Raw genomic sequence first — 24,732 nt, 5'->3', positions numbered from 1 at the left:
TAAGGTGAAAACGCGAGTTGGAGGGGATGCGCGTGAAAGGAGGACCCTTTCCCCTCGGGTTTATTTTAGGGGAAAAGGCCTGGGATGGGGTGAGGCTGGAACAACGTCTTCTGAAAACCCTGATGCCCCCCCTCTCATGCACCTGCCGGCCCTGCCCAGCCGGCATTCCTGCTAAGGGCTTTACACCTCCCCGTGCCCTCCCCTTCCCAATTTGGAATTAGGATGCTGCACACTTATAGCCTCACGAGAAGCTGATTTTGTGCGGGGAGGCTGCAGGCCGATGACAGCCAAACGCCTCCCCGCTCCGTCCATTTATGTGCTGATCCTTATCGTCCCTGTTCCCGCAGCTCGGGAGGAGAGGCTGGGTCGGCGCCTCCAAAGCACAAACAGATCCGGCCTCCGTTGGGTCCTCCTGCATTTCTTTTTGTGAATTATACCCAATTCTCTCCACCTGGGTCATCTTCTATCAGACGCCGAAGGTGTCAGGACAATGTATTTCACCATCGCAGCTGTTTGCTTTAACGATGGACCAGTATTTCTCAATTTCCCCTTCCCCGGACAGTCGTAGAAATAAAGGCAGCGTAAAATAAAATTCAGCATTATATTTTATGCAAAACAGATTGGGTGGCTGAGGTGAGACACCCCTTAAGCTACTAAAGTTGTATTTGCTCTCAGCACATTAAGAGTATTTTTTTCCTCTTTTTTCAGAGTGTTTTCAATGGCAAATTTTCAAGTGATTTTGCATGTCTCTACTATTACACGTAGAGCCATTATTTTAATTAACTGAAGTCTGGCGGAGAGCATTGTATTGCTGATTTGGAAGTACATTTTTAAAACATTGTTTCCTTAAAAACAGGTTTTTGTTTATTTATTTATTTATTTATTTTTAATTTTTTTTATTTTTAAATGCACTTCTCGAGACTACAGGACAGCTAGCTTGCGGACTTCCCTGCTGCCTGCCTGCATCCACCGCTTGATACGCAGCTCAGCCCCGGGAGCCTGACCGGCTGCTCCGCAGGTTTCCTAGGCAACCGACACTTGGCCAATGAATGAAGAGGAATTGAAAGAGACTGCAAATCCATCCTTATTCCTTTTTTTTTTTCTCTTCTCAATACTCTCCAGCTAGAAGTACTGGAAAGCTACCAATCCTGCCATCTCTGTGTGAAGGAGTCAAATGCCCGGAGGGAGGGGTCGCAGCCCCACTTTGTGACAGTGTGGGGAAGCGGTGCCGGGCTGCCTGGGCCCCGCCGAGGGCTCCGCTTCCTCAGCTTTGTCAGCCTCCCTGCCCCGGTCCCACCGTCCTCCCCCTCCTTTCCCAGGCCTTCCCCTCCCCCATGAGAAGCCCACGGCTCCAGCCTCAGGGGCCTGGTCCTTAGCAGTCGTGGGGCCCCGTGCGGAGCAGCCGGCCCAGGTGACAAAAGACCAGAACGAGCAGGGAAAAGGCTGAGTCCGTGAATGCAGGGCAGTGTGGAAATACTTTTGTTCCTCGGTAAGGCCGGCTGCTGTCCCGTTGCCTGCATTCGAATTTGGGTTAAAATGGCCTCAATCCAAAGAAGAGTGCTGAGCTTTCAGGCGCCAGATCTGCCTTCTTTGTCATACAAATGGGCAGAGGCCTAGAACCCGGGCTTTCCGGGGCAGCGCCTCTCTGTTGCCAGCAGCCTCTCCGCACCGCATCCGATCCCGAGGCTTCCTGGGCTGGGGGAGGGCAGGCCCGAGAAGCGGGCTCCGGACTCCCAGGTCACTGGACTTCACCGAGCAGAGACAGGTTGTCCGGGACGGAGGCCGAGGGGTAGAAGGGGCTCTTAGGGGGGACCAGAGAAAACGCCGACTGACGGCGGGCCCCTTGCAAGGTGCAGTGGGTGCAATGGACACATTTCTACACGAATCCCTTGTGAAGCAAGCCCAGGGCACACCCACAGATCGGTTCCGGAGCCATTCCCGGTGGCCGTGGGGTGGGCTGCGGGTACTAGGCCTGAGGCCTGCCACCCCCCCCCCCCCCCAGAGGCGCTTCCCGGCACCTGCTGCTCAGGAGGGTCTGGGCAGCTCACCCCGGCTCTTCTACATCTGCCCCTAGCCCTCTGCTTGCCACTTAAAATTAAAACTGTGTATTGAGTCCCTGGGGGCCACAGGTAAGCCTCCCACTCTTGATCTCAGCTCAGGCCTTGGTCTCAGGGTCATGAGTTCAATCCCTGAGTCCTGCTCCAGGTTGGGCATGGAGCCTACTTCAAACGAAACAACACAAAATAGCCCTGTGTATTCAGATGGCTAGGCACACACATACATAGGGTAACACCCTTCGCCTCTTGGATTTAGCTACCTGGTGGGTATTATCTATGTCTTCACGGAAAAGAAACTGGTCAGCTTCGGAACAGGAACTTTAAAGGGCTTGATATGGCCAGCCTACTTTTGAGAGCCACCACATATTTGTGGCACATTTTCAAGAAAATGATGCATTAAGGGAATCTCCAGGAAAACTCACTACCTCTTTCAAAATAACTCCGTAGAAAGGAAACTTATTAAAAGATACTGCTTTTCATATATGCCCAAAAGAATTGAAAGCAGAATTTCTTTTTTAAATATTTAATTAATTAATTAATTAATTTAAAAGAGAGAGAGAGAGAGAGAGAGAATAAGCAACGGGGAGGTAGAGGAGGTAGAGGGAGAAACAGACTTCCTGCTGAGCAAGGGCTTGGTCCTAGGACTCTGGGATCATGACCTGAGCCCAAGGCAGACCCTTAAACAACCCAGGTACCCTGAAAAACAGAATTTCGAAGAGATATTTGTATACTCATGTTCACAGCAACGTTATACCCGGCAAAAAGGTAGAAGAACTTAAGTGTTATCAACAGATGAATAAATAGAATGTGGCTTACACATACAATGAAATATTACTCAGCCTTTTAAAAAAAGGAAACCCTGGGCAGCCCAGGTGGCTCAGCGGTTTAGCGCCACCATCCGCCCCGGGTGTGATCCTGGAGACCGGATCGAGTCCCGCCTCGGGCTCCTTGCATGGAGCCTGCTTCTCCCTCTGTCTCTCTGCCTCTCTCTCTCTCTCTCTCTCTCTCTCTGTGTGTGTGTGTGTGTGTCTGTCATGAATAAAAAAATAAAATAAAATAAAATAAAATAAAATAAAATAAAATAAAATAAAATAAAAAAAGGAAATCCTGACACATGCTACAACATGAACTTTGAAGAGATTAAGCTAGGGAAATAAACCAGGTATCAGAAGACAAATGCTGTATGATTTCATGTATATGAGGTCCCCAGAATTGTCAAATTCAGAGTCAGAAAGAATGGTGAGAAAAAAAAAAAAAAAAAAAAGAATGGTGACTGCCAGGGGCTGGGAGGGGAGACAATGGGGAGTTCCTGATGAATGGAGCAGAGTTTCAGTTTTGCAAGATGAAAAGAGTTCCGGGGGATGAATGGTGGTGATGGTTGCACAGCATTAGAGACTATACTTGATGCCACTGAATTTACACTTAATAATTGCTATGATGGCAAGTTTTGTGTTCTGTGCATTTTATCACAATTAAAAATGAAAAAAAAACCCACTCAGGATTAGTTTCTTAGCATCTCCTAAATATTAAGCAGCATTTTTGTCTTGGTGCTAATATAGTGCTCTAAGTTTCTCAATGAAAGATAGATGATGATTGATAGATAGATATTCTTAAAACCAATGTCAACATCACCATTTATTGCTCCTTCTGTTACAGGTGAACTGGGGAGGCCCTGGGCCCTGGGGGCCTGGACCCAGCCAGACTTGAAGGAGTAACGGGAGCTTCTTAGTCTTGTCACAAGAATGAATTCAAGGACAGACACACAGCATAGTGGATGAATAAGAGAAGCAGGGAAATCTATTGGAGCAAAGGTGTACTCTCAAGATACGGAAGTGGGCATGGGCGAGCTCCAGCTCTCCAGAGAGAAAGTTGTTTGCCCTGGGGGTTGGGTTCCTATCTTTTATTGATAGTTGTTAACCAGAGGACAGAATATTCACTGGGGCAGGAAGCAGGGTTTCATGATTTTACTTCCTAATTTGGCCGGGGATTTCCTGTCAATGCACCCGCCATCTTGGGCCTGTCTCGTTTGATTGCACGGGCCTCAGGCCGGCCCAACAGCTGGTCATGACTTCCTCCCTGCTGACTTCCCGCTATCCTATCCTGTTAGAGCCTGTATAACCGCCTACTCTAACACTACCCTGGGCCAATTTACCACTGAAAGTGATGTCAGAGACAACTAACCTACTCATTGGGCCATGGCATTTCCTTGCTCATGTATCTCCACTGACTCACTATACCTCATTGTGTATGGTCCAAATTCTTAGCATAGAGTTCAGATCCTTTGAATCTGGATGTGATCTACCTTTCCAGGGTTACCAGCCAGCCTTCTGCCTAGACACAGTACATTCCAGGAGACTTGGACTTGCCCATTGCTCTGTTTTCTAGGTCATGTTCTTTTTTTTTTTTTTTTTTTTTATTCATGAGAGACGCAGAGAGAGGGAGAGGCAGAGATACAGAGAGACACAGGCAGAGGGAGAAGCAGGTTCCCCACAGGGAGCTCAATGTGGGACTCAATCCCGGGACTCCAGGACCACACCCTGGGCCGAAGGCAGGAACTAAACCGCTGAGCCATCCAGGGATCCCCTCTAGGTCATGTTTTCTGAGCCTCTGAGTCTCTGTTCACACTGCTCCCTCAACCTGGAGTGAACCTCTTCTCTTCTTCCTCCAGTGACGTTTCATGCATTCTTCATGACACAGCTCAACTATCTGTGATCTATCTCCCTGGTCACCAGGAACAGTGAATTGCCTACGTTATGCACACCCAGAAGTTTCTTCCTACACCTACTACGGGTTCTGCATTTATTACGTTAAAACAGTGGTCACCACACTTTTCCAGTGAAAAAAGAAGAGTTGAGCGCACATTCCCAATATATGCATATTTATTTATTCACAAACCATATATGCTTATTGTTGTAAGCCAGCATTTTAAGGTGTGGATACTTAGTATGAGATACATTGTTAATGATATCGGGTGTTAATATTTTCAAATAACGTTTCTAGAACTTTTAATATTATTTTGGTCAACATCTTGCTACGCTTGAGTTCCTCGTGGTTTTCTTACCTGGCAGTGGGCCTAAGAGCTTGTAAGAGCAGCAGGGTGTCAGCTCTGCCATTTCCTTATGTGTTTACATCACTAAAATCTGCTTCACCTTGCTACTTCTTTGCTGTAGTGTTTTAAGCCTCTGGCCCAGTTGAGAGGATCAGTGGAGCAAAATCGAGCTGATATGATCAGCAAACCCACTGTCAATTTCTCCTTCATGGACCTCCCTTTACAAGGAATGATTCATGACAGGTGCCCTGAAGACATAAGCATCCTGTGAGGACACTAGCCATTTGGAACATTAACTATTTAAAGAGTAACTTGTTTTGCTAGGAAATAAGTCTGAAAAGGAGTTCTCATAGTTTGTTTTCATGCTACAAAGGATGCTCTTGCCTTCCCCATCTGAGACCTTCAGATCAGATTAGAGTTAGTTCCATAGATGCCTCAGTTTCCCGCTGGTTTGTGACTTCTTGATAGCAGGGACCACACCATGTCATATTAGCCTTCATATCTTCCATGTTGCCTGGAATTTGCCTAAGTATAGGCAAACAACAACTAGTCTCTGAGTAAATGAAATACCTCAAATATGGGGCAACCATAAAAAAAAAATCTAGCTATTTCTAATCTGAAGCTGGAGCAGGTTATTCTGCAGGTAGGTAGTAAGAAACTGTCTTTCTCCTTTACCATTATCTTCCAGTCCAGCCAGGCTGAGTCCCATTCTTCCCAGACTCTGCTGCTCCAGCAGGATGGTGGATACTGTAGGTTCCACAAATGGGGGCCTTCTCTGGAATGATCTTTTGAATCCCTCCTAGCAGCTGTCCTGCCCTCCCCTTGCATTTGTGCCCTCTCTTACTCACGTTGGTAACGCCTAACTGATATTCCTGGTGAAGACTACCTAATAAGGCAGAAAGGAAGGAGAGAAGGATATTAGCCCTAGAAATTGGCATCAACTGACTAATTGATGGTGTCCTCTTTCTCATCATCAGAGGACTTAGTTCATGAGCAGGTTTGGAGATGACAGAACAAAATGGATTTTACCCCTTCTGAAAAGAGGAGAAAAACCAAAAATGTAAATTCCACCTTTCATGAATCTAGGGGAAAGATGGAACAGTCAGTATCAACTTTCTGGACCTCACTGGTAAAGAAAGAATCCTCTGGGCAACCCAGAAGAAAAGATCAAGTCATTCATAAAGGTGGGGGAAAAAAATCACAGTTGTTCCAGACTTTTCCAAACAATATTCAGTGCTAAATTCTCATGATTTTTCAAATTCTCATAAAATTTTTAAAGACAGTAAGTAAGTCCCGATATTTGTACATCCAGTTATACTGCTTTTTAATTTTAAAGGCAACAAGTATTTTTGAACATAGAAGAACTAAGGAAACATAGTATCTCTGAGTCATTTTTGGGGGGAACAAAAGGTATCCCAGAGAATGCAGAAATAGACCTTAGAAAGGTTGGCTTTTTGATAGCTTGTGACCCAAGAGATAATGAATGGGGCCTCTGAATAAAGCCTAGAAACAAGTATGGCAACCCTTCAGGTGGAGGAAGTTCTGCTCCTTCAGCAAAGGATGTTGGAAATGCTATTCTGTGATGCTGGTGATGACCCTGGCCGAGGACCTGAGGCTGCCAGACCTTTGAGTCCCCTGCAAACTGGGAATTAATTGGCCGTTGGCCAGTTTATTCTGGAAGCTACTTCTGCCGCAAAGAGCAGATGTCGGGTGACAGAACAGCAGACTGTAGAGAGGGTCAGAAAGGTCACATGATAAAATAAATCATTAACAAGTTGTAGGATTTCAGACATAAGATCAGAGCAACAAAGGCACCTTTTGGGGAACTCAGTAGGCAAATAAGAGTCTGTCTGAGGTGAGCGGCTTTTGTGACACAGTCAGAGGGCTTGAAGAAAGGAACACACTGCAGCAAAGAATCGGCTTCTTTGACAACTCAAGACAAATGCCACGTAAAGAATCAGGACAAGCTATCAGGGTGTCAAAAGTCTATAAAAATATCACTTTTTAAAATATTTATTTATTTGAGAGAGAGACAGTGGAGGATAGGCAAAGGGAGCGAATCTTCAAGCCGACTCCTCACTGGGTGTGGAGCCTGATGCAGAGCTTGATTCCACAGCCCATGAGATCACGACCTGAGCCAGACCATTCAACTGAGTGAGCCACCCAGTGCCCCCAACGAAGATCACTTTTTTATAAGGAATTTTGTAAAACTTTCAGAGGCAAAAGTATGCTGTAATGAAGCTAAACTAGCAAAGAGAAGGTGATGTCCAAACACCAGGCTTAAGAAGCGAATGACCAAATTTAAGAGAAATCTGGAACAGTTATTACGGAAAGATGACTGGAATAAGGAGCACTCTGAGCTCAACAGACTAACAAAATTATAACAGGAACCCTTAGAAAGATGTCTAAGAAGACTTGCTTTCAGAGGGAAGGAAATTAAAACTTTAAATCATTACATTTTGCAGTTGAAACTGAGGCAGATTATTGGAATGGGATTTTTTTTTTTTTTTAATTAGAGAAGGAGGAAGATAAAGGGCTCATAGACAAATCTTTGCTAAGTCCTTGTTTCTAACATGAGCTGACTGGTGACAGATCATTTAGGCATGCTCTTTGGCCACAATTCTGCTGGGAAACAAAGTACAGCAGCGGACATTACAGATCTTTAATGACCTCTAGCTAGAGAAATCCTTGGTTCTGAAAAAGAAGCTGACTCATTATTGGGATAAATAGGAAAAAGAAACAATGGAAGTTACCAGCTGCAGAAGAAGTGAAAACTTACAAAGGGGAACGCAGACACATTGAATGAATTATGGCCAACAGAGATATCTGATAAAACCCCAGACTGCTCTTCATGGTGACAAAGCTCATGACAGCTAGTCCCCTGTCCTCGCTGGAAGGGGAAATATGCCAGCCTGAGACAGAAATTCATGCAGCTAAACCAGGCCTCCCAGAGCGAAATCCTCGTCGTCGTGCTCCTCTGCTGCACCCACTGAACTGAGGCACACCCAGGACTCACATGGATCATGTAACCATAGCTCTGAATTTCTCTTCTCTTATGGAAGAGATATGCCCCCAAATGATCTGTCCTGGGGTGGGGGGGTGTCATATGAGGTTTCTAGAAATTTCCTAGGATGTGAGCTCCAGGAATCTTCATCAATAAATGCAGGAAACCTCTTTTTTACAGTGATGAGTATCAAAGGTAATGCTGGTATCAGAGAACCTGGGTTTTCAACAGAAGATGCCCACAGAGTCCACTGGGACACCTTGACCCTGCAGGTGGCTTCTGGGCCTCTGGGCCTTCTTTCACATCTCATTCTTATGGGGCTTCTCATCAAGACTTAGAGAATATTGTACACGTATGGCAGGTTTCCCCATGGACTCGGGGACATGTCTTCTGGCCCTGAAGACAGTCCAGCTTTGAGAACTGAGGCCCCCATACACTCTCCTTCTGACCTGAGAAGACCACTCCACCCGCAGGCCATCCCAGGACTAGGGACTATCGGTTTCCACCTTTTGCAAGATTAGGAATGTCTTCAGCCTCCAGACCTCACCGTCCTCTCCCGGCTGGTCACAGGACAGCTCACAGGCCTCTCTCTCAGACCTTCCTTGTGACAACAAACAGGTTGTTGGAAACATCCTCTATCCTGCAACCCATTTCCATTGTACTGTTTTTATTGAATTTCTTATTTGCTTAGGCTGATCGAAGCAAATCATGCATTGTGAGCCACAAATAAAGTAGGCTCTGACAATAAAGCTGCCTGCGACATGACCCAATCGTTTCGTTTTGGTTTCTCTAATTTGACTAACTAGCAAATTAGTTTAAACATTAGGAAAACATCATGAAAATTAAATGCCTTTTAAAAAAGATTTATTTATTTGAGAGAGGGAGAGTATGAGCAGGAGGGAGAGGTGGAGAGGGAGGAGCAGACTCCCTACTGAGCGGGGAGCCCGACTTGGGGCTCGATCCCAGGACCCTGAGATCATGACTTGAGCCAAGGGCAGGTGCTTGACCCTCTGACCCACCCTGGAACCCCTGAAATATCTTTAATAAATATTTTTAAAGTTTAGAAATGTCAAGGTACTAGAAAATGGAGAGAAACCCACCTTACTGTAATTTGAAGTGTGGTGAGGAGGTCCGCGCCTCCACTAACATCCTCACCCAGGAAACAAGTGGCCTGGAGTGCAACCACTCATGACTCATTCCTTTGTACTGGTAGTTGCCTTTATTCTAGAAGTGGTTTGAAATCATATGTGCTCCTAACAGTGGTAGCATGCTGCCATTTTAAAGGGGGTAGGACTTGTGTGACCAGGTTTTCTCAGGATCAGAAGAACCCAGGGAGGGTGAGTGGTGCCACAGTGGGAGGTGAGGTAGGGCAAACAGTGCTTGCCTCGTGGAGCTTCCCAAAGCCACCTTGGGTCTAGGTGTAGCAGCAAGGGTGATGTACTGGCGCTGTTCCTCGGTGGGCAGAGGAAAAGGCCTGGTAGGCTTTCCAAGGAAAATGTGATGGCGCTGGCCTCCTCTTGCGGAAGAACTAGGAAGCCCGTGGTAAGATGCTTCGGGCCTTTGGAAGCACAGCTGACCCCTGAACACTGCATCACGGGTTTGAACTGTGTGGGTCACTTACATGTGGATTTTTTCCCCAATCTATACAATGCAGGACAGTCGATCTGTTTTCTCTTCCTCATAATTTTCTAAATAACATTTTCTTTTCTCTAGCTGACTTTATTGTAAGAATGCAGTGTGTAATACATGCGGCATACAAAATACATGTTGATCGATTATTTCTGATATCACTAAGGCTTCCAAGTAGCTACTAGTAGTTAAGCTTTGGGGGGGGACTCCCTAAGTCCTGTGTTGCTCAAGGGCCAACTGCACTGTCTTGTGGCCCTGGCACACCCAGTCCATCTTTAAAACAATGTCGTTACAGGCCATCGAGTTCATCCAACAAATATTTACTGCGAGCCATGCACTGTTCTGGGCATCAGCGGGACAGCAGTGCGAGAATCAGGCTTAAATGCCCGCCCTCCTGGGAGCACTTCGCTGCCCTTGCCAACTGGGTTTCTTATTTCTTTTTTTTTTTTTTTAAGATTTTATTTATTTATTCATGAGAGACACACAGAGAGAGAGGCAGAGACACAGGCAGAGGGAGAAGCTGGCTCCATGCCGGGAGCCCGACGTGAGACTCGATCCTGGGTCTCCAGGATCACGCCTTGGGCTGAAGGCCGCGCTAAACCGCTGAGCCACCGGGGCTGCCCAGCTTTCTTATTTCTTTACCCTTCATAAGTTTTTTTTTTTTTTTCATCCCGTTTTGATTCTTTTCCATACCTCATTCTTTGCACGTTACTTAACGTGAATGATGAGAGGGAGTAACTAAAGGTCACGAAGGACGCAGGTGGCACTGTAACACCGCGGAGTCTGGGACGGCTTAGCGCACAGGTGCAGTCGACCTATGCCAGCTCGCTGCTGCTCCCTGTAAGGATGCCGTTCCAGCCTCCGATCCAGCTTCCCTTCCTCCTGCACCCTCACTGCTCTGTTTTCTGACCCCCTTTCCTCCATCTAAATGGCCTCAGATTACCTCGTCGAGGAAAATAAGTGACTGATCCTGGGATTTCATTGAAAACAAAGAAATAAATCCTCAGCCTAAAAATTGGCGTCTTTACTTATTATGGAATCATCACTAAGGTGACTTCTAAGTGTCTGAGAAAGTCGTGTTGGAGAGCCCCAGCCTGACCGCACTCCCACCGCCACCCAGTAGACTGAGGTCTCAGTGCTAAATGAATTCCACCTGCGGGGCTCCTCCGTGGGTCAGGTGTCCAGAAGACCGGCGAGGCTCCTTTCCCAGACATGCTCGCTCCCTGCCAGCTTAGCCAGGGGAAGGCTTGGAAGGTAGGGCCTCTTCCCAGGCAGCTATTTTCATAATGGCAAATTGATTCGGAACACAACGAGAGGCCGCTTCGCTCGCCAGGAAGGAGGCTTGCCCATCCGACGTCGCTTCCTCGGCCTTTCACCGGCCGGCTGGCAAAGCTCGAGCGAGCCGGCCTGCGCCTCCCGTGCCTCCTTCCTCTGTAGACGGGAGTAGCCAGAGAGGTAATGTGCTTTCCTGAGATGAGATAAGGTCGCCACGTGCTTTGGACGCTTCCCAGGTTGGCCCCACAGGGTCCCGGTGTGTCATTTCAGCCACCGAGGTGACACATCACCTTTGGATGGACATGGCCTGGGGGGCTGCACGCTGCACCGTACCTTTGTCGACAGTCTATATTCTTTGATTTTATGCTTTTTAGTCTATATTCTTTTATACCCTTGGCCTGCACAAGTGGAACATAAATTCAATCGGAAATTGTTCATTTAGCTTCACTGAACTTTGCTTTTTTTTTTTTTCTTTCCTTTGTTCCCCCACGATTGTCAGTCTCGAATTACTGAGCGAGCGCTCTTGCGGAGAGAGGGTGGCTATGCTGTTGGAGCAAATCTGCAATTTTATCGCACGCAGGCGCGTGTGTTCACAAGCGAGCCTCACATGCCTAACTTCAGTCCTGCTTGATGACCTTCGGGACCGTTCTCTGCACCGTCGATGCTTCTCTAATCTTGTGTGTGTGAAATGTTTGCACCGTCTTTCCTTTTATTGAACTGTCTCCTCAAGCTACGTTGCTGTAAGTAAATGCAGAACGTGCTACCATTGCCCTGCCATGTTTTTACTCATAATTCAGCTCAAACCTGTGTTAACACGTGACTTTATGACTTCTACCTTTTTCAGGTCTCTACCGACTGAGCTTTATTTTCTTCCCGTTTAGTATGTACACCTTTTCCCTATAACCCCAGTACGCGGCACTTCTTTATGCTATTTTCAGACTCCTGCTCAAACCCCAAGTTCTTCCATCCATAAGGGGTAATCTCTCTCTCTCTCTCTCTCTCTCTCTCTCTCTCAGAGATGGATTGTTTGGGTGTGTAGGCTTGCCCTGAGTTTGACTCCGGGATGAAATCAGGCCAGGCCGCCTCCACACCACTCACTAAGCTCTCTGTCTCGCTCTGCCCGGGACTCAGCAGCAATTTAGAGTTTTCAGTCCCTGGAGCAACGCCCGTGGCAAGATCCCCGATGGGAGAAGTGTGCTATTCTTCTGTGAAGTCCCAGACTGGCGAGTATGAAAGCCTGGTTGGAGAAGCTGAGCCCTCAGAACACAGACGACCGCAGGCAGACACTGATAGAAAAGACGTGCGTGCGAGGCCTCCATCTGTAACGAGGCCTTAGAGCTCTCCCTCACTCTGCACGCCCAGCAAGCCTCCGTGCTCCCTGCTCAAGTTTTGCAGATTCCCCTTTGAAGTCCTCTTTGCCACATTCCAGCCACCCAGAGAGACAGCTAGAGAGAGAGAGTGAGAGTGAGCGAGAGCGAGCATGCTGAGGAGCCCACCGACGTACCCGTGAGCTGGGGGTAGGGGTGGGCTTCTCCATAAGCGTGTGCACTGGGGTGCAGCGGGGCGGGTGCTGGTAGCCGTGAGTAGACACCACCCTGTCATGTAAGCTGGATCGTGCTTCCGATAGCTTATGCCTTTACCAGCTATTAGAGTTTGAAGGTTTTACCAAGACTTAGGCCTGTACAACGGGCCCCGTCCTCTGCTCTGAGCCCTACCTTAGCTACAAAGTTCGGAAAGATGAGAGAGGAGCCAGAGAAGGTGCTTCCTCCGCCCTAGGCTCGTCTCCCACCCGCTGCAAGAATGTCCGTGGCGTGCATTTGGGCAGGACAGATCTGCGGGAGGGCGGGATTCTGGAGCGCTGGCCCATCCTTCAGCCTCAGGTGGACCTTGATCCAGGAACGGTGCAGCGTCCATCCCAGAGGGTACGGACCTCTTTCCCATGGGCCGGTCAGCAGGTGCATCGGGTACGCACGCCATGCACAGAAGTTTCATTGCTGTTGATGTGGTTGTTGGCCTAGAAATCAGGCCCAGTTGGAGGCCCAGAGGGAAGGGGCGGGCTGGGCAGGATACGAGAGAAGCAACAGGTCTAGGAGTCTGTGACAAAGTTACATTGTCTTTCACCTGGGGGGCAGCCTCACGTCCAGTGCCAAGGGGAGCCCAGATGGCAGGAGTGCAGCAGAAGAGCAGAGTGGGCGAAGCACCGGGTGTGGAACGGAACAGCAAGCTCCATGGTGAAACTGAGGAAGATTAGCACCTCCCCTTTTGCTTGAGGGAGCCCTTGACTCTCAGAGCACAGTTCCCGTGGGGCAGGTGCTCACTGATGGGTAACTACCCTCATGGTCGTTCTGTTACAGGTGGAAGGTCCTCTGATGTGCCAGACGCTTGGGGACAAAATCTGGGCCCAGGAACGTGTGTTTCAGTGCTGTTGGCAGGAGAGGCAGGACGAGGGAGTTCGGCGGGGCGAGTGGGGTGAGCGGGGAAGACGCAGGCTGGCCTCTTGTCTCAGCCCGGGGGCTGTGGGCCCGTGAGCCAGTTATTCACCGACCGCCCCTTGGCTTTGTCAGTCTCCCAGTGAGACGCTGAGGTCTCCTCGTGTTGCCAGCATGGGGGCCAGAGCCGGCCCGGGTGGGGTGGGGGGTAGTGAGGGGTCCTCAGCCGTGCTTCTACTGTCCTGAGAAGCTGTGCAAGGTGGGACGGCTTCCAGAAAGTGGCTTTGGCCCCATGGGGCTCTCGGAAACGCTGTCGATTCAGAAGCTAGGAGGAGTTTAAGTAGGGTCATGTTGGAGTCAAGAGTCATTTGTGGTCTATTCTGGTTGTTGGAGGAGGACCTGTTATCCTTGGGACAGCCAAGCACACAGAAGCCCCATAGGGCGGTGGTGCTTGGTGACATTGGCTCAGAAGATGGCTGATACTCCAAGCCAGGAGTTTTCCTTTTTTCCTTTTATTTCTTTTTAATTGCGTTAAGACACACATAATAGAAATGTACCATCTTCATCGTTTTTAGGGGCCTGGTTCAGTGGCATTAAGTGCACTACTTAATGCTGTGGGACCATCGCCACCATCCACCTGCAAGACTTTTCTCATGTCGCAGAATTAATCTCTGTCCCCATTAAACACTGACTCCTCCGGCCCCGCCTACTGGCAGCCCCCCTACTCTCCTCTCTGAATCTGAGACTGTGACTGCAGCAGGAACCCCTTTCACACGGCGTAACTGGCTCATTTCACTTCAAGTAACGTCCTCGCGGTCCCCCATGATGTAGCCCGAGTCAGAATCCCCCTCCTGTTTGACACACGGTCGCCCCTCTCAGTGGTGCCCAGACATTCAGCTGAGGGGTTTCCACGGCGTCATATTGACTGGGGGCGTTTTGCTGAGGGCAGTTCTTTTTATTTATTTATTTATTTATTTATTTATTTATTTATTTATTTATTTATTTATTTATGATAGTCAGAGAGAGAGAGGCAGAGACACAGGCAGAGGGAGAAGCAGGCTCCATGCACCGGGAGCCCGACGTGGGATTCGATCCCGGGTTTCCAGGATTGCGCCCTGGGCCAGAGGCAGGTGCTAAACCGCTGCGCCACCCAGGGATCCCCTGCTGAGCGCAGTTCTGTTCTTCTCTTCCATAGGCTGCCCCCTCTTAGCTCTCCCCCTAATTTAGTAACAGCTTTCTGGGCGGCTGTGTCCTGTGGCCTCACCTCGGTTCCCAGTGTCCCCATCTTCTGATCACCTTGTCCCCACCTCCATCTGCCTTCCTCCCCCTCTCAGGCCTGGGGCCTCACTGCCCTGCCTGCCTCTCCAACCTGGTCCATCTGACTCCTCCTCCTCCCGCTCCTCCTCCCCTTCTGCTCTGCTCTCACCTCCTCCAGGAAGCTCTCCCGTGGGCCCCACCTGGGTTTGGTCACTCTTTATTTTTAGCGCAGCATTTCCTATGCTGTGTTGCGTTTTCGCTGGTTCATTTCTTTCACTAGAAAGAGCTTTTTCGGGATGGCTGGGTGGCTCAGTGGTTGAGCATCTGCCTTTGGCTCAGGGCGTGACCCCGGGGGGCTGGGATCGATCTCTGCATCGGGCTCCCCGCATGGAGCCTGCTTCTCCCTCTGCCTGTGTCTCTGCCTCTTTCTCTCTGTGTCTCTCATGAAAAAATAAATAAAATCTTAAAAAAAAAAAAGAGCTTTGTCTTCATTTTTTGCTACCCTTGCTGCCTGGCACACAGTGGGAACTCAGCAACATTGGGAGGATAACCGTGTACGAATAAACGAGAAGCTGCTTGGGGACTCGGCGTAAGAAGGCTGACCTTCTGTGCCAAGCAGAGGCCATCCCTGTGATCAGTGGGCTCGACGGCTGCGTTTTCTGGGCTGAGATTGGCCATAAAGAGGACCTTTCAGGGGGAGACATATTAAAGTTTGGGGTGAAGACTGAAGGTGCCAGAACGAGCTACGGCCTTGAGCGGAGGGAGTCCGTAGAACAGGTGCCTTTGAGGGCCTCCCGCTCCCCGGGTCAGCGCGCGAGCATGTGAGGACGAGCCTAAGGAGATGCTCAAGCTCCGAAGGCTGGATTCAAAACGCCTTTCGGGTCACAGGTGTGCAGCTCGGTGCGTGTGGCCGTCCAGAAGCCGGGGCCTTGCCTCTCCCTCCTCCTGCGGAGTGTAGCTGCTGCCCTGACCTCTAGCCCCCAGGCTCGGTTTGTCGTCGGGCCTTATGGAAACGGACTGGGACCCCAGTGCTCTCTGCCTTGCCTCCCTCCTGAGATCCTTCACCTCGGGCACAGTCCCCCCCCCTCCCCTCCCTCCCCTCCCGCCAGCTCATCCTCATCGGCAGGTGCGCAGGTGCCCTGGATGGCGAGCTTCACCCGGCCAGGTGTCTCCCCCTCCGCAGGCGCCTGCAGGGAGCTGGGGGGAGCTGCGGGGAGCCGACGGCCCCCAGGACGTGTGGCCCCGGTTTTCAAGGGCGTCTTTGTGTCCCTCCAGCACTCAGTGCGGTGCCTGGAGCACAGATGGCTTCAGTAAATGTTTGCTGAGCGAACCCCATGAATGGACATTTTGTCACTGGATCTTTTCACTTACCCCTTGGCGCATTCCCTGACTCCCCTCGCAACAGCCGCTTTCATGGGCTGCCGCTTTATTTATTGGGTAGTCGGGCTTGTGTGCGGTGCCAAGAGGAAAAAACAAGTGCAGAAATGGGTCCTCCCGGGCCACCGCATTCTCCGCAGAGGAGATCTCCTTTGTGCCAAGAACAGAACCATCTAAGGACGGGATGGGTGTTTAGAGTCCCCGGGGACTCAGAGGGCCATGTGTGGGGAATTGGAAGGGCCGAGTGACCCGGCTGGCAGACAGGCCCTGACTCACCCGATGCTGTGATGCTGCAGGCAAAGGCTTTCAATGTTCTCGGAAGCCCCCCCATGCCGGCCACCCAGCCAGCCCCCCCCTCCCAGCCGCAGGCCCTGCAGAAAGAGGCTGCTTCAGCATCATGTGATCTGCTTCAGCAGGAGGGAGGGGGACCGGGTGAGGGAGGAGAGAGAGATGGAGAGAAGCCGTCTTTTGTTCTCCCTTCCTCCATGAGCGCTTGTCTCTGCCTCAGGGCTCCCAAGTCAGGCCGAGGATTCTAGTACCTTCTAGTACCGCAGCGCCAGGTGCAGCCGGCAGACAGCGCGGGCTTTCCCTCGGCGCTGATTTGGACGAGGGGTACAGGTTCCCTCTTCCTGGGACCCCAGGGCTGTCTCTGCTTCCTGGTGAGTCTTATTGTGTCTTATTAACCCTACATGCCTTCCAGAGCCTGAAAGTAACCTCCCAGCACAGTCACACATATGGACGATCCCCTATTTCCCCAGCACAGTCACACATATGGACGATCTCCTGTGTCCCCAGCACAGTCATCACACATATGGACGATGCCCTATGTCCCCACCCAAATGAGGGTACACACTGTGCATGGAAAGAATGCCTCCCTGTGCATGGGGGAGATACATGATGAAATCATATTGAGGCCTATACTTGATATGAATTGAGATACATGATGAAATCATATTGAGGCGTATCTAAAAAGAATTCTAAAAAGAATTGAGATACATGATGAAATCATATTGAGGCCTATACTTGATTGAAATATTAAAAATCAGGTTTGTGTGGGGAGAATTCCAGGATTCGGAGAAGACACTTAGAGCAAAAGGCAGCACACATGTTCCACTGGTGTCGGTGACACGGCCCCAGGGCTGCTGTCCACCTCCATGGCTTGTTGTGGATGAACAGCCCTTGGCAGCTGGTGTGGGGAGGCCCCTTGTCCGGAAGCCTGTGGCTCCCTGGCCTGGCCCCCATCCCCCCAACCCCTCCCCCCATCCCTTACGTCCTCAGCTTCCTCAGGTCTGGCTGGGGTGGGGTGAGATGAGTTTCTGGGGCAGGTGCAGGATCTAAGGCCCAGCCCCACCACAGGGCCCAAGGACCTCTGTGCACCTCGTCTATTCCCCGAGGGTCCACTTCCTTGGGAACCAGAGCACCCGCCTCACAGGATTTTGTGAGGCATCAGGTCTTTGCTCCTGTCCCATTGGGCCACTGGCCTCCCCAGGCCCCGCGCCGCTGCCGGAGGCCCTCCAACACCCGTCTCCCGTGGCCCTGCACCCTCCTGTCTCCTCTCAGCCTGGCAGGCCTAAGCCCCCACCCCGTGGCAGGTGCCCCACCGCCCAGACTCAGCGGGCCCTGCTCCGGCCCGGCCTGCCCGCGTTGTTAGTCGTCGGTTGTCCTGCGACGGCCCGTCTGTGCTGGAGGCGGAGGTCAGGTCTCCGTTGCCCAGAGCTCAGGATCGTAAAGGGCGCCGAGAGGAGCAGAGGTCAGCAGGGTGAGGCCGACCTGCCCCCGTTCTCCTGCAGCCCCGCTGCGCTGCGTGGCCTTCCCTGGACAAGGCGGCAGCCTTGGCCCGCGGGGCAGGAGCCCTGTGACTCGGCACTCAGGGCTGCCGGCAGGTGTGCGGTGCCAGGGGAGCCTGCGGGGCCGTGGGGTGGCTGCAGGGAAGAGGGGGTGGCCGCTCGGGCCTTGGTGGGCTGCCCAGTCCGATGGTGGAGGCCGCGCTGACTTCCCAGCCTTCCTCTGGGGGGCGGGGGGCAAAGCTGGACACCAAGGCGCAGGTGCTTAAGGGCACCATTTGACATTTTTCAAAGAGTTACAAGAATCTCTTTGGGGTTGACTCCACCTGTGACTCACAGTGACACCATTTAGCTTGTGGCCAATCCACTCTGAGCTATAAAATCTGCTTCTTTCCTCCTCTGGAGCAAAGTGTTAGGATTATCTTATTTTCCTTTTGTGCCAGAGCCTGATGACATCAGAACTTGGGCAAGGGTTTTTCTGTGTGCTAAGAAACGGCGTGGGACAGCTGCTGCCAGCAAAAATATTTTGTCTGCACTTAGGAAGAGCGTGTGGGGGAAGCCGAGCGGGGCAGGCGGGCCTGGGGTGCGGGGCAGGGAAGAGGTGGATGTGCTTGAGAATACTGGCCTTGGAGGGGGGGATTCAAGGACTGACAGGGGAAACTTTTAAACACATAAGCGGTTCTTACAGCACCGAGAAAGTCTACCATTCTAGAAATCTTCCGTGGAAACAGACTGCTCGTATTTGATGATTTGGGGATGCGAACCTAATCCTCCTATTTCAAAAACGAGGCACGAGGAAAACTGCTTTGAAGAAATCACTTTGACTGTCATGTGGGGAGGAGGTGGCAAGGGGATGAGGGTGGAGGCAGGTGCCCGGGGAGTCCAGAGGAGAGTCGGGGTGGAAGGGCTGGGGCTGTCAGGATCTTGGGGGGCCAGCGGGATTTGCTGAGGAACGGGCATGAGCTGGGGGAGGATGAGGGGGTCCCAGGGAGGATGCCAAAGTGTTTGACCCAACTGGAAGAACACAGGTGCCGTTTTCTGAGACGAGGAGGACTGTGGGAAAGGCGGACTTTGTTGGGGACCCTTGTTGAGTTTCCAATACACGTTCAATTGGGGGTGCTGGTTAGACAGCTGACGCTGGGACGGGGGCTCAGGAAAGCTCAGAGACACAAATGGGGAGTCATCAGCGTGTAGAAGGGATGGAGGAGGGTCCCTGATAGGGAGAGCAGCTGGAGAGGACAGCAGCCACCGGGAAACTTCCACGGGGCCGGATGGGACTCTGAGTGAGAACCCACAGAGGAGCTGGAGGCTGGGGCCTGGAGGGGGCGGTCGGCACCCCAGCCCGAGGGAGATACTGATGGAGGCTCTAGGCCTTGCCACCTAGAGCTCTTCAGCGACCTTGGCAAGAGCCGTGTAGTGAAGGGAGGACAGCCTGATGGGAGTGAGGCTGGGGCAGGGAGGGAGAAAGAGGATCTGGAGACAATCACAGGGTCGCTTCCCAGGGGTTTGGCTGACGAGGAGGCCTAGACACGGGGCTGGAGGCGGAATGACATGACACAAAGAAAGATATCTCGTAAGATCATGTCTGTATGTTGATGACACTCATCTAGCACAGGTGAGAAAATCCGTGATGCAGAAGAGACAGGTACGGATCGCACCTGTGCTGTGTCTGAGACGGTGAGGAGGCAGGAGGGCAGGTGCACAGGTGGAGGGCTAGCTTCAGGTGGCAACAGCAGGCTCATCCGCAGTAACTGGAACAGAAGCGGGCTTCATGGGCTCAGTTGTAGACAGTTTGTTGGGTTTGGTGGGAGGAACAGATTTGGAGCAGAATGTGAATTATTGTACGTTCTTTAGATTAGAGAAAGGCCACTTGGGAGGGCAGGCACAGGCTACACCTCTTTTTTTTTTTTTTTTTAAGATCTTATTTATTTATTCATAGGAGATACAGAGACAAAAGGCCGAGACCCAGGCAGAGGGAGAAGCAGGCTCCATGCAGGGAGCCCAACGTGGGACTCGATCCCGGGTCTCCAGGATCATGCCCCAGGCTGAAGGCGACGCTAAACCGCTGAGCCACCCAGGTCACCCATGAGCCCCCCCGGGCTGCCCCAGGCTACACCTGTTGACCCCAGGTCCCTGGGACACCTTAGTGGAGAACCTGGGCAAACCCTGACTGGCAGGTGTAGGGACTCTCAATAAATCCTATATATATTTGCCAGTGTGGCAGGTGTAGGGCATTCTGATCGGCACGGGTGGTGAAAGAATTTACCCAAGCCAGGTCAGAGGAGATTGAAGCTTTTTGAATACATTGCCGGGGAGCAGTGGGCAGGTCAGCAGAGGAGAGGCGGCTGCCAGGAGGCGGCGCGGGGCTGTCGTGTGGCGTGGAGTGAGAAGGCAGGGGAACCCATGGGATTGTCCCTTTGTTGGTCACTGTGCCTGGTAGTAAGTAGCCCGTTGGTCAGTTAGGGCCTGTGGCCATTTCAAGGTGAGTCACTTAAGGAGCCCTTTGCGGCAGCTGAGCAGTCGCTGGGGTCCTTCGGCCTTGCTCCAGTTTTCATTGCTCAAGCCTGTTGCCTGCGGCCCCTAGAGCAGGGACATTTGGTGCCCATCAAGTGCTGTGTCTGCTTTCCAAATTTTGCACACGATCCCTCCTCCTGTCACAGGGCGGCAGCAGCAGGGGACCATTTCTGGCTATTGGCCACAAGAAGCTTTGATGTGTCACTTCTAGGTCAGAGCATCAAAGGGCCTGACCCGTCACGCAGGCCCCTCTTCTGCTGCCGTGACCCGAGGTGTCATCTGGGTTCCTCAGGACTGTGTGGAGCCGAGTCCTCCCACCTTACATCCTCCCCTCCCCCCTACCATTGCCCTTGCAGGATCGAAGTGTCACTATAGCCTCGCCTAGCCTGTGACGAAACCACGCACCACATCACCAGTCACGGCATGTGGCAGCGTTTGACTCACCTTTCTTCACCTGGAAGGGAGGGACCAGAGAGCCGTTTCCTTATTTCTCCTCTAAAAGAATCCCGTCATTCTTGGTTCCTACTGAAATTCATGCCAGACCAAGTCTCATCACCCCAGCTGGTGGCGGAAAGAGGACAGGGATGAATGAAAGCATCGGTGCTCCCCCCCCCACTTCTCAAGCAGAAGCTGGGAGGCTCCTCGGTGTAGCTGTGCTGCCCGGGGCTTTTGCATCTGCTGGTGTGGCCGGCGAGAAACAGGACCTGCTTGTCCCCTCCAGTCCCCCCGAGCGTTCTCAGACTGCAGAGCCAGGAGACAAGGCCCCCGGGACACAGGTCTCGAGCTCAGAGTGGGAACCGGGGACCCACCCTGCTCTCTGAAAGCCAAAGCTGCGCGGCACTTGGACCCCTTCCTTCCCACCTGCCACCTAGTGGGTCCCTGCGGCATCTGCACCCTGGTGCCCGGCGCCGCGAGGATCTGGTTACCATTCCGCATCCGCACCTGATCTTCAGGGGGCAGTGGCCTGGGAAGGCGCCTCAGAGCCAACCTGAGCCAACCTCCTCGGGTTGCAGCCAAGTAACAGAGACCTGGCTGGTTAGCGGTGGAGCCAGACCCGAGCCCGGGCCCGGGAGGCCCTTCTTCTTCCAGCATTTATTCGTTTACTCACTCAAGCATCAGTCAATATTTGTTTTGTGCTTTACCAGGTGCAGGGCCCGTGCTGGGCAGGGGGCTGCAGGTGGGAGACCCTGTAGCTGCCCTCGAGGAGCTTCCTGAGAAGGACGATGAGCACGCAGACAGGCCAGCAAAGAAAAGGATTGCTCTGCGGTCGGTACACGCAGGGCCGGGGGAGATGTGGCCCGGCTTCCCGCGGGGTGCTCCTTCAGGACGAGGGGCTTCTAGCAGCTGTGTCAGGGGCAGGCCCAGGCGGGGGGCATGGATCAGGGTGCCCAGGGCAAGCAGGTGGTGGTGAGATCCACAAGCAGCACTGTTTGCAGTGATAGGGCAGGGTCTTCAGTTGTAGTTGGGGAACCTGGTCGGGGGGTGGGGGGAGCATTCACTATCAGAGGGAATGCAGGAAGCAGAGGGCTGGGGGAGGGCAGGAGGGAGAGGGTGCATTGGGTGCAGACACACCGAGGGTCCAGGCGCCTCGGGGGACAGTTAGGAAATGACGGCCTGCAGGCAGTGGGCCTGTGTGTGCCTCCGGGAAGAGCCCTGACGGCCATACAGTCATACTTTTGAGATTCGGTGACAAGCAGATTCATGGCCATGATGAGCTGGCCCAGGGTATGCGCCAGGTGAGAGGAGAGCAGGCTACAGAAGGAGCCTGTCCCAGGTGGGGCTCGCCAGAAGGCAATGTCAGAAAGTTTAGTCCGTGTATTTTTCTTTTAAGATTTTACTTATTTATTCATGAGAGACACACACACACACACAGAGGCAGAGACACAGGCAGAGGGAGAAGCAGGCTCCATGCAGGGAGCCCGACGTGGGACTCGATCCCGGGTCTCCAGGATCACGCCCTGGGCTGGAGGCGGCGCTAAACCGCTGAGCCACCCGGGCTGCCCATCTCGTCCTTATGGTAAGGGTGGAGTCCCTCTGCCAGGATGGTGACTATTTAGGAATTGCTGGGCTCTGGACACAAGAAGCCCGAAACCCAACAGAACTCTTGCCGTGTCCCCCGGAGGAAGTGTCCTCCGTTTGCAAAGCAGAACCTCTACTGCCGCCGTCCCTAAGTGCAGGTTTGGGAGGGATAATCCCCTATTCCGTTCAGGCGTGATAAGAGGGGCTGCTCCTGCCCCCCTCTTGGATCCCTGACTTACCTGGTCTTCCTACTGGGAACGCAGCACCATACACAGCACTTTGGTTCAAGCTTCATGAAGGGTTTTGGAGGATGATTCTCCATCCTCGTGAATTACCACGTCTGAGCTTTTCGGCCTGCGTGGGCAGCTTGTGGGTGACGCAGACGGTGTGATGTGGCCTGTGGCTCCCACGGTTCTGGGCCCGCTCCCCCGCCTTCTTGGCTGTCTCTTGTGACGTGTGCAATGCCATGCTGCACGATGGATCGCACGCCCAGCACTCAGGTAATGGCCCGAGGGCTCTGCGGACAGGAAGGGCAAAGCCACAGCTGGAATGTGTTCTATCAGAACAAACTGTTAGCTCTTCTGGGTGGAAAGAGCCCAGCCTCACCAGCTTGCTAGGTTATGGTGCCATATCAGCCTCAGCCCGGCTTCGGTTGGTAGGTAGGATGTCTGGTGACAGCAGCAGCAAGAACAACTTTGGTAAGTGGAATTCCATGCTGTGGGCCCCTCAGAACCACCACCTCTGCTACCAGGGTTCCTCCGTTGGTGGCCCAGCCCTGGCTGGCAGGAGACAGGCTAGCCAGCATCAACTGGCCAAGTCATTTTGTCTCCTCATGTTCTCTGCTGGATGATAACAGGTGGCACAATGATCTTCACACTTCATGGACATTCTAGCCACAACCTCTTCCCCTGACCTCCCTGTCCTGTCCTCTGTCTTCCCATCTTTCTCCCCAGAGTTTCCCCGATCAGACAGGCCAATGCCTGGCCCTCTGCCCATTGGTCTACGAGTACTCTAACCTCAGGCCACTGCTCTGCCCACACCACGTGGATGACCAGGTACCCTGCCTGAGTAAGGCTGCAGGACCACTGCACCTGGTGTAACATGTACCCCTACACTGACCCATCCAAAAACCAGGCTCAGGCTTTCACCTCATTCGTCAGCCAATTCTGTGGGATCCCCCCTTACAGCCAGAGGTGCGAACTAAGACGGGGCCTGGGTGACACAGAGGTGACAGCGCTGTAGCGCATCAGTGTGATATTCTGTGGGATGTCTGGACAGTCTACATCTCTTCAGATGACATTCTGGTAGAGAGTGGATTGTTAAGACTATCTGTGAATATTGTGGTCCATCCCGTGCAGATGCAAGCTGTTTTTGTCCTCTTTTCTGACTGGAAAAGAAAATGTATTTCCCAAATCATTGGCCACATGTTATGTCCCTTTTGACAGGTCCCTTATGAGGCCTTATTATACTGCTCTTGCAGATATCACATCAGCTGCAACTGGGGCTGCTTCTTGGTTGAGTTTGTTGTAGTCTAATGTCATCTTCCAGGATTCACCTGGTCAAGTAGGAATATGATGAAGACCACCACCACCGCATCCTTTGGATCCTTGTGGCGGCACTAATTTCCACCATCCTCCCCTTGATGCAGTATTGCTTGGCTGGGGAAGGGGCAGTTTCTTAGGCTCCCACATAGCCTTCTCTGCTATGACAGCTCTCACCCCACAGGCCAAGGACCCACGGTGGGGATTGAGCCAACTTCCAAGTACGCCTATCCCAATTATATACTCAGGGACTAGGCAAATGATCCTGGGCGGGTGTGCAGACCAAATGAACCCCTAGCCAGGACTCTACGTATTGTCTGGTTCCTGTCTGCCCCTACTGTAGCAGGAGGACCTTGATGACGCTCCAGGTCTCCATATCTCAATTCCAACTCCGACTCTTGAGGTGTTCGGGTCTTCCTCTTTCCCTTGTGTAGTGCTACCTGAGTAAATGATCTTTGGTCTCTTTGAGGAGGGACCAGGAGGTCAGAGTGTGTATCCTTAATATGGTGTCGCAGGCAACCTGGGCATGTCTTTAGTTACTGGGTTCCAGGTCCAGGCACTGAACAAGGGACCATAAGATTTCACTGGTGTGACTGCACTCAGCCTCCTGATCATCCATCCCCAGTGTCTCCTGATGGTGTAAGGTGAATCAACTGTAGCCGTCGGAATCCATGGGCACTTTGATGCAAAAAAGGCCCATCACAGTTGACCTGCAATGGGCCCGCATGGCCTGGCCCCTGTACTGCCACCTGCATCCAGCACCAGGTGCGAGCTGCCCTGGGCAGGGTGTGTAGACA

At 51.9% G+C, this 24,732-nt stretch overlaps 1 long non-coding RNA gene across 1 annotated transcript; it reads right to left on the bottom strand.

Moving 5' to 3' along the window:
* Positions 1-19,430: 19,430 nt before the first annotated feature.
* LOC144306434 (uncharacterized) lies at positions 19,431-21,330 on the bottom strand. Its single transcript, XR_013373553.1, has 2 exons — positions 20,820-21,330; positions 19,431-19,612 (listed from the first exon to the last, which is right to left on the bottom strand). It is a non-coding gene; the product is annotated as an uncharacterized LOC144306434 (long non-coding RNA).
* Between the last annotated feature and the right edge of the window lie 3,402 nt (positions 21,331-24,732).

This window comes from Canis aureus, chromosome 37, assembly GCF_053574225.1.
Source record: "Canis aureus isolate CA01 chromosome 37, VMU_Caureus_v.1.0, whole genome shotgun sequence".
NCBI classification, from domain to species: Eukaryota; Metazoa; Chordata; class Mammalia; order Carnivora; family Canidae; genus Canis; species Canis aureus.
This window is presented reverse-complemented; position numbering and strand designations above follow the sequence as displayed.